This window comes from Scardinius erythrophthalmus (assembly GCF_964197995.2).
Source record: "Scardinius erythrophthalmus genome assembly, chromosome: 20".
NCBI classification, from domain to species: domain Eukaryota; kingdom Metazoa; phylum Chordata; class Actinopteri; order Cypriniformes; family Leuciscidae; genus Scardinius; species Scardinius erythrophthalmus.
In genome coordinates, this window is record NC_138240.1 from 9,242,233 (window position 1) to 9,254,628 (window position 12,396).

Here is a 12,396-nt window from a genome sequence, read left to right on the forward strand (position 1 = left end):
TGTCAGTCATCCAGTCAAGGACTGTAGAAATAGAGAGACAGAATCTGAAATGACACTTCAGATATGAACATATAACCATCAGGAGGTTTTTGAGGTGGGAAGTGGTGAGCAAGAACAGGTGCTTCATGACTGTTTACGAAGTCCCTGTTCTGTCCTCATTCACCGATTTGCGCTCGTCACAGTGGAAAGACGGACCCCCCACTGTGATCTAAGGAAAGGAACGTTCCTTTAAACAAGACTGCTTATGCATGAGTTTGTGTGCGTGGACATGAGGATTCAGATTGCATTTGTTTACACGTAAAAACCTCTCTCAGGCTGCCATCTCGAGATCCACTTGTTAATTTCTGGTGCCTTGCTGAAGAGAAAATTCATTAACCTCAGAGCCACACAGCCATGTGGTGAAATGTGCATGTTTAATGTGCCTTAAAAGAGCTTTTTAAAGACGTAAACAGGCTAATTGGCAGGACTGTAGGCAACACGGCGCATCACACACACCAGCTAACTCCTAAAGAGCTATTCGTGTTCACACTTCATTGGTACTCTGACCCGAGCGCATACACGCACAACCCTTATGCAGGGACTTGTTCTTAATATATTCTAATTAGAATAACTACCACTAACCCTAAAATAAACAAGCAACGAGAGGTTGTGTATTACCGTCATGCAGTCATTAGCTGTTATCATTGTTGATAATCATTATATGCATTTAAAATAGGAATTTACTTACAGAAATTTCCTTTACAAAATTATAGCTCTCACAACCACCTTATGTTTAAGAAATAATCTCAAAGTATGAGAGGCTATCCAATATTGTAGGGATGCACTGATGATACTGCTAAGATTGATAATTTTCACATTGGATGATTAAAAGCCTGATATTGGAATTCTATAATTATTTTGTGTAAATAAAAAATAAAACAAAACAAAAATATAAAAACAAAAAATACTTCACGATTTTAGACATCACAACATTATAATACAGTATTATAATTATTATCAATTTCTATGTTATACATTACATTATTAAATTAATTATATTAGTATTATTGTTAGTAGTATTATTAAAACCATTTATATAATCTCTAATGTAATCAAATCTGTAATAATCACCATCTTTGTTTCTTTACTATATCATGTATCTTAGTTAACTTGGACACAGTGATCAATCCATATCCAGACCCAGAACGGTTTCATAACTAGCAACAGGCACTAATAAAAAATTCTCTACATGATCTGATTCCCTCAAGGCTGGTACAAGTTTGCCTCTTTTTCTCTCTTTGTCTTCCATTCCGTGAAGGTGGAGGTCAGACGTGGCTGTTCCCGGCCCAGGCCTTGGAGGCAAAATCTCTCTAATGCACTTAGAATCTGGCACATACACCTTCCTCCCACACAGGAAGTCCCGATGGGGCAGAGAGCACACGACAGAGGGGGAGAGAGAGAATCCACCGGAGCATAAACCCCCTGGAGACTGACAGTATACTGTGCATGTATCTGTGATGTGTGTGTGTGTGTGTGGGTAGGTGTATTGCAGAGAGGAAAGGACATGTGGCAGATTTGAGAGCACTTGTGTGCAGCACGAAGGTATTTTCCGCCAAGTCTGAAAAAAATTGATCAAAACACGTGCTGATTGCCATGGTTATAATTACACTAATGGCTTCATTACGGGCATTAATTCAGCCCTCATCAGTCTTTTGCCAGTGATTAGTTCAAAGTGGAGGAGGGGTGAAACGTACAGTTCTCAAAAGAAAATGATTTTCCTAAATAGGCAGAATCTACCGCATCAAGAAGATTGTCAGATGGAAACTGATATAATCCTGATTTACTGTTATGACGAAGAAGAATTCTTTGCCGATTGTCGACAGCACTTCCACACGTTGGAAACGGGTTTTACTGGTGTTAAATTAAACTTTTTGAATGGAATCGAGTAAACACAATAAAATTAGACGCATCAAATGAAACAAACCAAGAGGGTATTTACATCAGGCTTCATGCATTTTTATTATCAGATAGCTATGATAGATCAGATTTCCAGGAAGAGAAAACCTAGTCATTCAGCTGATATTTGCATATGCATTTGCACCAGCGACATGCTTTTTATGCACTTTTCACAAAGTGTCCATTGTTTGAGAAGTGGTAGTCGTCATAATTGGGTAAACATCTATAGCGGTGAATGGTAACAACAACAAATATAACTTTTTGCATTAACATTTGAAAAAATCCACAAAAGCATTTCTATGACCTTCCAAAAGAGGAAAAATGCCAATGGTACAAAGTGTTAAATGCCAAGGTACAAAGAAATGTACATTAGTTTTTTATTTTTAAGATTACAATGTTAATAAACGATGTGTGGAAACGTGTCATCAAAGTCTGTGAAAAGGGTTCATGGTCATCCCCAAAATGTCAACATAACAGAAATTCTTCTAAATCCTACATAATGAACATTAAAAATGTCACTTTGTGCAAAAACACATAATTTAAACATTTACTCTCTCAACACTAGTTGAAATTAGTCGTGCCTTCCTAACGCAAATAGATTTCAAAGTAAAGTAAAAGTAAATTTCACAAATTTGAATGGATTGCACTCAATTAAGTTAAATAGTGACAAAATCTATATTGTGTTGCATTAGCTCATTATAATTACGTAAATTGAGGAAGCGGCAAAATTATTTTTGTCTGTGTGTTGACTGTGTTCTAATGAGAGTGTGATATCCACTTGCTAACTGGGTTTCCTTTCAGCATTACTGGTTCCCCTTTATGATAGGAAGGGAACATGTGATCTGTCTAAGGGCCTTCAGTGTTTACAATTCCCTGTGGTCTTTCTTATAAAATGCAAGATTTGGAAAAGAAAAAACACACACATATACTGTAAAGTGGTGTTTTGAAGCTTGGCCATCACAGCGCCACTCATCAATTGAAGCAGTGTCTCACAGGCGCTTTTGTCTGGTCATTTCTTCTTAGAATCCTCTACATTAAAGCTGTGGAGGGAAACAGCTGAATCTATCTGTTCAGAAACAAACACACAGACAGAACATCAAAGCGTGTGGACTGCAGTCAGAGTGGACAGTGAGTGACCTGTTCAGATGCTGAGTGCAGAACAAGATTACATGAAAGACTCCACCACATCTAAATTAGAGCTTTGAGTTTGAGGCCATCTATACGCTAGTGTACTTTATTTTTAAATGTTGAAACATTTTAGATAATAAATAATAAAAAATAAATAGTCCCTCCTCCTAATTACCACCAGCCACTGACTGACTGGCAATTATTAAATCATATATAAGGTTGTGACATAACTAAAGCCTACTGGCAAAAAGAAACAGGCTGATTCGATATGTCCCATCTTAACCTCCAGCTGCAATAGGAAATATGTCAACGCTAGGGCTGGGCATTGATACAAATTTCACGATTTGATTTGATCTTGATTCACAAGCTCGCGATTCGATTCGATTAATTGGGGCCTATCAGGTATAGTACAAGTTTTGTTCATTCATCAACTGAAAACAGTATAGACTGAAAGATTGATTCTTGTGATTTAAGAATCAATATCAGTTCTTCAAAATGAGAAACGATTAAAATCGAGAAATCAACATTTTTTACCCAGCCCTGGTCAACACATGAAAAAAACTGTCAAGAAAATTCATGGAGACTCATGGAAACACTCATGGATAATAGCAAAAAATGCTCCATAAGAGTCATTTCATTGAGGAGTTATAAGTCATTTAATATATTACTGTGTTCAAATGACAACAAATGCTCATACTCTTGGGCTTAAAAGCTTCTTGCAATAGATCATATTTATTCTTTGAATTTATTTTGCTCCTACACACCTACACCTCAAGCACCTCAAGTTCTGAGTATGTGACCATTACAGAACATGCACAACAGTCAAAACTGTGGACACACTTAAACACACACACATATTTTATATATATATATATATATATATATATATATATATATATATATATATATATATATATATATATATATATATATATATATATATATATATATATATACATAATTATTATTATTTTTATTTTTTTGTTTGGTCACAACATTACTCCATACTTCCAAGTGCTGAAGTTTTGTTTGCTTTACTATTATTCAAAAATGCGAAATTATTTAAAATGATTTGGTGTGTCCAAACTTTTCATTTGTTATATAATATATACTGGTATAGTTTTGGGTCAATCACAAATGACAGCAAACTTAATTTGACCTTTTATTAATTCAATAGGCTAACATAAAAAGGTGTTTTAGAATGCACACTGCACAAATCATATAGTATTCACAGAAACTACTAATAACTCACCACTCTATCTCTATCAAATTTCATCAGATGCTGTTTAATTATATTTATGGAACATGAAGAGCTCCCTCTAAAGGTCCGAAGACCTACTACAAGATATCACTACTGTTCCCAACCTCTCTATCTCTCTCTCACACACACACAGACACACACACACACATCCCCTTAAACTCAACTCCCTCTCAACCTACTCTCTCTCCTCACACACTCCCCTTCAAATCGCGATCCATCATTGTCCTCTAAATCAATAATCAATCTGCAGTCTTCTCCTCTCACCCCATCTGTCTCCATTGGCCGGAGCGTTGCTCTCTGCCTGTATAGATCATCATTTGGGTCCCTGTAATTGCTGGTCAGAGGGAGGGAGGCCATTAAAGACAGTACGGCCACTGGCTCTTTTGTCCCCCCCTCTCTTTGACCCAGTTCAGGCACTTCTTGGCTTCTCTCACACCACTTTTCCCCACTCTCTCACTCACCAGAAAACTCTAACAAAGCTATAGAATAGATGAAGATGTCCGCCAAGGTGCTAAAATAAGGTCTCTACTTTGTTGGAAGGTGATTAACAATTTTAAAAATTGCATATTTATTTAGTTATATTTTTGGTTATCTTTCTAAGTTTATTATGCTTTGCTATTTTAGAATTAATTAGAATCGATAATCTTCCCCTGAAATCATATCTTTTGTGAAAAAAAAAAAAAAATCTGTTTTGTCTGTGTCTGTTTTACTCCCACAGAGTTCATTTCAGCTGGAAACTGCAGAGAATTGTATGTATGTTTTATTTATTTTTTTGGCAAAAAGGTGGATAGACATGTTTTTCCAATGAACCTGGGTTCGAAATGCCGCTCTGATCGGCTGATAACCCAGTCAATGTGATAATATGATAATATCTATCATGTTAACAACAAGACCTTAATAGGTTAACTGGTAAAAACAGACAAGCTAATTATAGAAAGAACAACTCACCCATTAAGATATTGATATCAGTCACATCCGAATCAAAACGAACTTGTGAGTTAGATGATTTTTTTAGCTAGCACTCAGTTAGGTTAAATTAAACATGCAGTGGTTTTACTTATAGCCATGGTATAGCTAATATTTACTAAATAGTGCAAACAAAATCCTCTATTAGGCTCACAATGAGAGTCAGTCTGCAGGGTGATTCATTCGACTTCATTATGTTCATATATTTATAGCAAAAATATGTGCTGCTGAAATGTCACGCATCAGATTCGGCGGTGACCAAAGCAGGACATGAATAGATTTACCATCTTAATCAAGGGCAAACTCAAAGAAAGACACAACCAGGTGACATATTTCTCACTTTTTTCTTCTCCAGGACTAGCTGTACTCCTCAATATTATGTTGTGCTGTACAGTTGTACGTCGTGCCTGTTACCCTCTGTACTATCACGGAAAGTTTACAGTTCTCCTAATTCTAGGCTACGTTTCCCATCTCCTTCAAGCTACTGGGATTTGCTTTTTCTGGCTTAATTAAAGCAGAGGGTGGGCGTAAATTCCTGACATCCATCACACATTAGCTACTAAATTGTTGTGGTGTCACAACATGCACAACACATTGTTTCATAACATCAAATAACAGGTTAAACATCAAGTCTTCGCTGCTCACATCCAGCTCAGAGTCGATCAGAAGAGTTCGACTATCCGTCAAAGAGCGGCAGCCGAAGAGGCACGTCTTTAAACAAAAGTACTGAGCGCTGAGTTGTCTGTACTGCAGGCTATTATGGATTCAAAGCATTTCCCCTCAGAGATGTGTGTGTATTTCTCCCCGTTTTCCTCTCCACCATCAGGGGAACCAGAATCAGTACGCAGCTCGGCGGGTTAGCAGAGCATTCAGCTGCGTCCACTGCTTCTACAGAGTGATATGCTGTTAATTAATTTACACTGAGTCCCAGTACTATGCTAACCATTGTTTGTGCCTGCTGCAATTCCCCATTCCAAACACACAGGCGTTCGTTCTCGTTCACGTATGTGCCGTGTGCGGGGCGCGATTATCCAATCAACAACGCGGGTCACTGCGGGCCAAAGAGGAACTGGGGAGCATTCGAAATCAGTGAGCGTCTTAAATGGGCTTTATAACTAATTTACCATAAGTAGGATTCATGTTTTCCCCACTGGCTTTGGTCAAACAGACACCAGAGTCTCACGAAGCGTCCACACACACACACAGCTGTCCCTTCCAAAACTGTACGGCCGCTAATTTACAGGCAACGAGGAGGAGCGGCACCGGCTCCACGATTCCTCTGACGCTAATTGGCTGCTTGTAAAAGATTGCCCTGGATGAAAACAAAGGGCTCTTGAAATATTAATGCCCTTAACAACTTTGGAAGAGTGCCCACTCCAAAAGCCCCTGCTGTGCAACTCCAACTTGTTTTTTTCTTGTTTTTTTTTTTCTTTCAAAACTCTCCCACTCTCTCACAGAACGATGCCGAAGAAGCCCTGTGAGTCACAATACATTTGTGATGGGCTGCTTACAGCACTGGCAGACCAACATATGCCTTGTCAAGACACAAACTGCCCTCTACAGTAAGTCTGCTATCTGCTATCTAATGGTCAGGAGTGTAACTGACATTGGTTATATGTGAGGCTGTCTGTTCAGGAGAACCTGTTAGCAGCTTATCTTTGTCCAAAAAGCTGACATGGCTAACTTGCTTTCGAACTTATATTACTGTGGAGAGATGTAAAAAATACCAGTACTTCGGCACCAAGTCAATACTAAAATAAATAAAGACATACAGTGCTAGACTTTTCATTGCATAGTAGCAAGTCAACCTAATAACTGTGCTGTCTGACTGATTAATATTGTTCACTTCAAACAACAATATAGACAAGAGAAGAAAAAGAAAAACACTCATTGTTCTTTATATTTTTCTTTCTATTTATTAAAATAATTAATAAAGGATTGATAATGGAAAAAGTTGTTTACTTTATTGAGAAAATTGTACTTTATTTACATTTTATTTGCTACTATATTTATAGTTACATTATCCCGACTGTTTCCAACAACTTTCAAACCAGGAGAAATTTGTAATTTAATTCGAGAAACGTCCAGTTTCTTTATTTCCGTTTTGTTGCCGTCAATGGCGTCATATCCGCGTTGTCCCTGGTTTCCGCTCGTGTTGCCATAGCAACCAGAGCCCTCTGATAGTAACCAAAGCGACTGACGCGGACAACTTTGTAGTTCGCAATGTCTATTTGCACGCTGTTGTTGTTTCGTTCAAACATTATGGACCATGGCAAGCAGACTTTGGATAAAAAAGGAGAACTAAAACAAGAATCAATATCAGCGCGGTGTTTTTGAGATGCCGAGAGCTCCCATAGACAGTATACGAGAGCTCCACGTCCGAGACTTCTACCGCTTCTACAGGTGAGCACATTTACATAAAACTAATCAATGTTTTATAGTTCAACAATGATAAAATGTCAGAATATGATCTGTGTTATTCTAATGTTGATCTAGCTTACTGCTAGTCTCATACAGACAAACTAACACATACATTTAAACACATTCAAATGCAGTTTAGTGTGCTAGTGTAATGTTAGACCAGGTGAAACAGCGCTGCGTTACCTCACAAGTTTAATTTGTCTAATAAACTGACCTGTGAGTAGTAATTCTGCGTGTAGTTCGGTAGAATGAAATGTCCATATTCCTTTTATATCCGCGGGACTCGCGTCGCGTGTGGAGCTGTTAGCTGTCTCTTAGCAATCCCGAACTGCTTCATATCACAGTCATGATAAAAACAACGATGTATTCAGTCATCCATAAACATTATTAGATCGGTCGGCTTGACGTTGACGACAAGATCCATAATTCTTAGCAAATGTTGCGTCATCAATCTACGCCTTTGTTATTGTAAATAGGTTAGCGACCCCTAGTGGCGAAAAATCCCATACTGTCCGTTTAAATGCAAGAGAAAATGGTATTCCTGGTCAGCTAAACACTATAGTCACTCAATCCCTTCAATGGATGCCTATAATTTCTAATTATGAATTCAGGCACATAAACAAATGGCGAGAGCTTCTTCTTTCTTTTTTTTCTCTCTCTTTTTTTTTACATGGCTTCTTGCTGTTCCTCATCAGTACTTTCTGCTGAAACGTACTGTTTGCAATATGCAATTAATGAGTTGTTCAATGCTTTGAACGAATCCATTTTAAATGTAATTGTCTCTGTTCCCTAGAGGCGTAAGGACAGACCCAGAGATGGAGCTGTCAGAGAAACAGGACTGTCTTTAATCTTCATTTGATGACTCTCATACTTGTACGCTGTGCTATAATTCAACATGAGAGAGAATGAAAGTGTGCACGAGGTAGTAAGTGACAGGGAGAAAAAAGTGGGTGAGTGTATGCTTCTATGTGATATCGAGAAATATCGAGAAAGTACAACATAGTAGACTCAACGTTTCAGACAGACCTACTTCTGCCAATCAGACGTCGATTGTCTCTCATCTTAGGTACAGAGACGAAGCGTTTGCTTTGAAAGCATTCAACTCTACAATGGACTGCGATGGGGGAGGGGGGTGTTGTGGAGAGTAATAGAAGAGTTGGCACAGTCACACTTAATAGCGAGCACTTTGTGTCTCATCTTTTATGTTTAAAAACATCAAAGCTGCTCAAAATGATGCATATCAAACTGATCCAACAATCACACACTGTGAGTGAGAACAGATGTATGTGTCTGCTAAATCTGAGGACTTTTGAGGGACTACATAGTGAAGTAACAGGAATAGCAAACCAAGGCATTTGTCTTCATATCAGCAACAAAGTTGATTAAATGCACATATATAGTGCATACATGGGAGAATTTCAATAGACCTGTGTAATTTCTAGACCTGGAATAGCCAGTAAATGATTATAATCTTAAAAAGTGATGTGAATTTTTATAGTGGCAAGAACACTGCCTAATGAACATTGTGTTAACATCATTTTAATTTCAATTACAATAATTATAGTTATTTCATCTATTGAAAATCATTCTGAAAACATTATTAAACCAGTACCAGAGGAAATACTGTCTATTAACCTACTGCTATCGGTATAACTGGTACTGCCTTTTAGTGGCACACTTCATATCTCTCTGACAGGCAACAATTCATTAGCATTAATAAACACAAATCTCACTCTCTGCTTCCCATGGTGTACCTCAAGGATCTGTTTTTGGTCCACTTCTATTTCTAATCTATAAGCCTTATCTTGATCAGATCATACTTAATTTCCATAGTTACGCTGATGATACACAAATCTATCTTACTGTTCAGCCAAATTCTGTTGTTCCTTCCCCATCCATCACTTCCTGCCTACAAGATCTCAAAGTGCATGGATGGCTCAAAACTTCTTATAACCTGACAAACTAGAAATCTTGTTAGGCCCTAAATCCCTTGTCTCTACCCAACATGACATCTCCATTCATATTGACGGAGATATAGTTAATCCTTTTCCCATCATACGGAATCTTGGGGTACTATTTGATTCTAAATTATGTTTTAAACTCCATATCAGCCAGCTTGTTTAATCCTAATTTTTCCACCTTTGCAACATTGTTTGTTTTACGACCTCTGCTAAATCTCAAAAATCCCGAAACTGTTATCTATGCTTTTATAGCCTTGTTATGGACTATTTTAACTCTTTGTTTTGTGGCCTACCCACTAAAGCCTTTAATTGCTTACAACTTGTTCAAAACTCAGCTGCTCGTGCCCTTACATTTAACAAAAAAATCAGCAGAAGCATCACTCCCATCCTTCAGCAACTGCATAGTTTAGCACCTTCATATCTTACAGAATGAATACACCCTCATGTTCTTGACCGTACTCTTAAAGGGATAGTTCACCCAAAAATGAAAATGCTGTCATCATTTACTCTTCCTCAAGTTGTTTCAAACCTGTATGACTTTCTTTCTTCTGCTGAACACAAAAGAAGATATTTTAAAGAAGGTTGGTAATTAAACAGTTGCTGGTCCCCATTGACTTCCATAGTATTTTTTTTTTCCTACTATGGAAGTCAAAGGGGTCCATCAGTCGTTTGGTTACCGACTTTCTTCAAAATATCTTCTTTTGTGTTCAGCAGAAGAAAGAAAGTCATACAGGTTTGGAACAACTTGAGGAAGAGTAAATGATGACAGAATTTTCATTTTTGAGTGAACTATCCCTTTAAATAGAGTTTTGAGAATTATCTTCCGTTGGTAGGGCATTCAGCATTTCAGCTCCTAAGCTTTGGAACAAGCTGCCCAAAACCTCTGTGCTGTCTCCTCACTCTAGACCATTAAGACTGAACTTAAAACTCATTTATTTACATTATGTTTTGTTAACTGATTGCTGACTTTCATTGTCAGATCCATACTTATTTTAGGTTATTGTCTTGTATGTTATATGATCACCGTCTGACTGCCGTTTCACTTTGTTGTTTCCTGATTGTACATGTATTATTTGTCAATATTATGTAAAGTGTCCTTGGGTTCTTGAAAGGAACTATATAAATAAAACGTGTTATTATTAATATTACTGTAAATTGGGGGCCTAGGAGTTAAAAATGTTGAGAACCACTGATCTACACAATACTGTATGTCTGCCCTCCTTTTAAACTTTCCTCCCTGGCCACTAATATGTTGATACATAAAACGTGACACTGAAGTTCTGCTTCCACTGTTAAAAAAATTGCTTTACATCACTGAAAACCTGACAAGCTCTTCTGAAGCCAACCACTAGAGACCTTCAGGGAATTATTACCACCACGCATACTGATTGAATCAACCTGCTGGAGCAGCTCCTAAATCAACATGCCAAAGTGATAGTATTACTCTCTACATGATGATCTTTTTGTGGTCAGCTTTTTGGAAGACAAACACACCATTGTGTTTGTGTTAATGTACGATTCAAGAGAAATAGCAAATGGTGCTATTTGCTCCAAAATCATCCTGAGGCAAAAAGATGTAGTCAGTAGACTGCGAATCATTCAGGTAAAACTGTGTGGGAGAGGTGAATTGTGTTCCTCCTGCAGAGATTCTGACACTTCTAAACCAAGGAAGATGGATCACACCACAAAACATAGAGAACTCCACCAAAAAGCTCAAGACCAACTGTTCAGTTATAATTTGTGCTTTGTGGGTTTTTTTGGTTCTTACAACAACTTTCAATTAGATTTGGTCCTACAATAAAAAATATCTTATTCCATACACAATACACCATACACTCTAAAAAATGCTAGGTTGTTTTAACCCAATTTTGGGTCAAATATGGACTAACCCAACGTTGGGTTAATAATGCAATTTAAAAATGGACAAACCCAGCCGTTGGGTTACATTTTTTATGTAACCAATGCAATTTGTCCATTTTTAAATTGCATTTTTTAACCCAACGTTGGGTTAGTCCATATTTGACCCAAAATTGGGTTAAAACAACCCAGCATTTTGTTTTTGTATGTACATCATAAATATACACATTTCGTTATTATATACATTTATTAAAATTATTAAAAGTAAATAACTAAACATAATTGAACTATAATTACATAATTCAAATATATATATATATATATATATACACATATATTTACATATACATACACACACACACACATATATATATGTATTATAATTTTGCTTTTATTTATTTATATATAAATAAAAGCAAAATGATCATAATTATATTTAAATGTTATGTGTGTTTGTATATATATATATGAATGGAAATTCATTTTATGTATATATTTCATAAGTGTGACTCCACGTGATTGCCAACCAAGTCACACATGTAGATGTAAATTTGACTGTTGGCAATCACACGATCAAAACCGGTCTCTGTCTATACAGCATCGTGACATTTAATCCCACTACACACAAGACAGCAGGTTGGGTGTGACATGACACTGACCCGTGGGTCATGAACAGGGCCTGAAAGGGCAGATGCCAAGGTCACATAAGCACTCCTCTTCCCCTCTACAGACTGCATCCAATTACTCCCTTAAATCAATGTATCAAATGACGCCCCAAAATCAATAATCCTCAAGGTGGTCCTTCAAAAAATGCACAGTTTGCTGACCTGAGACTGCCTCTGATCTTTAATCCACTCCTGCTGGGGC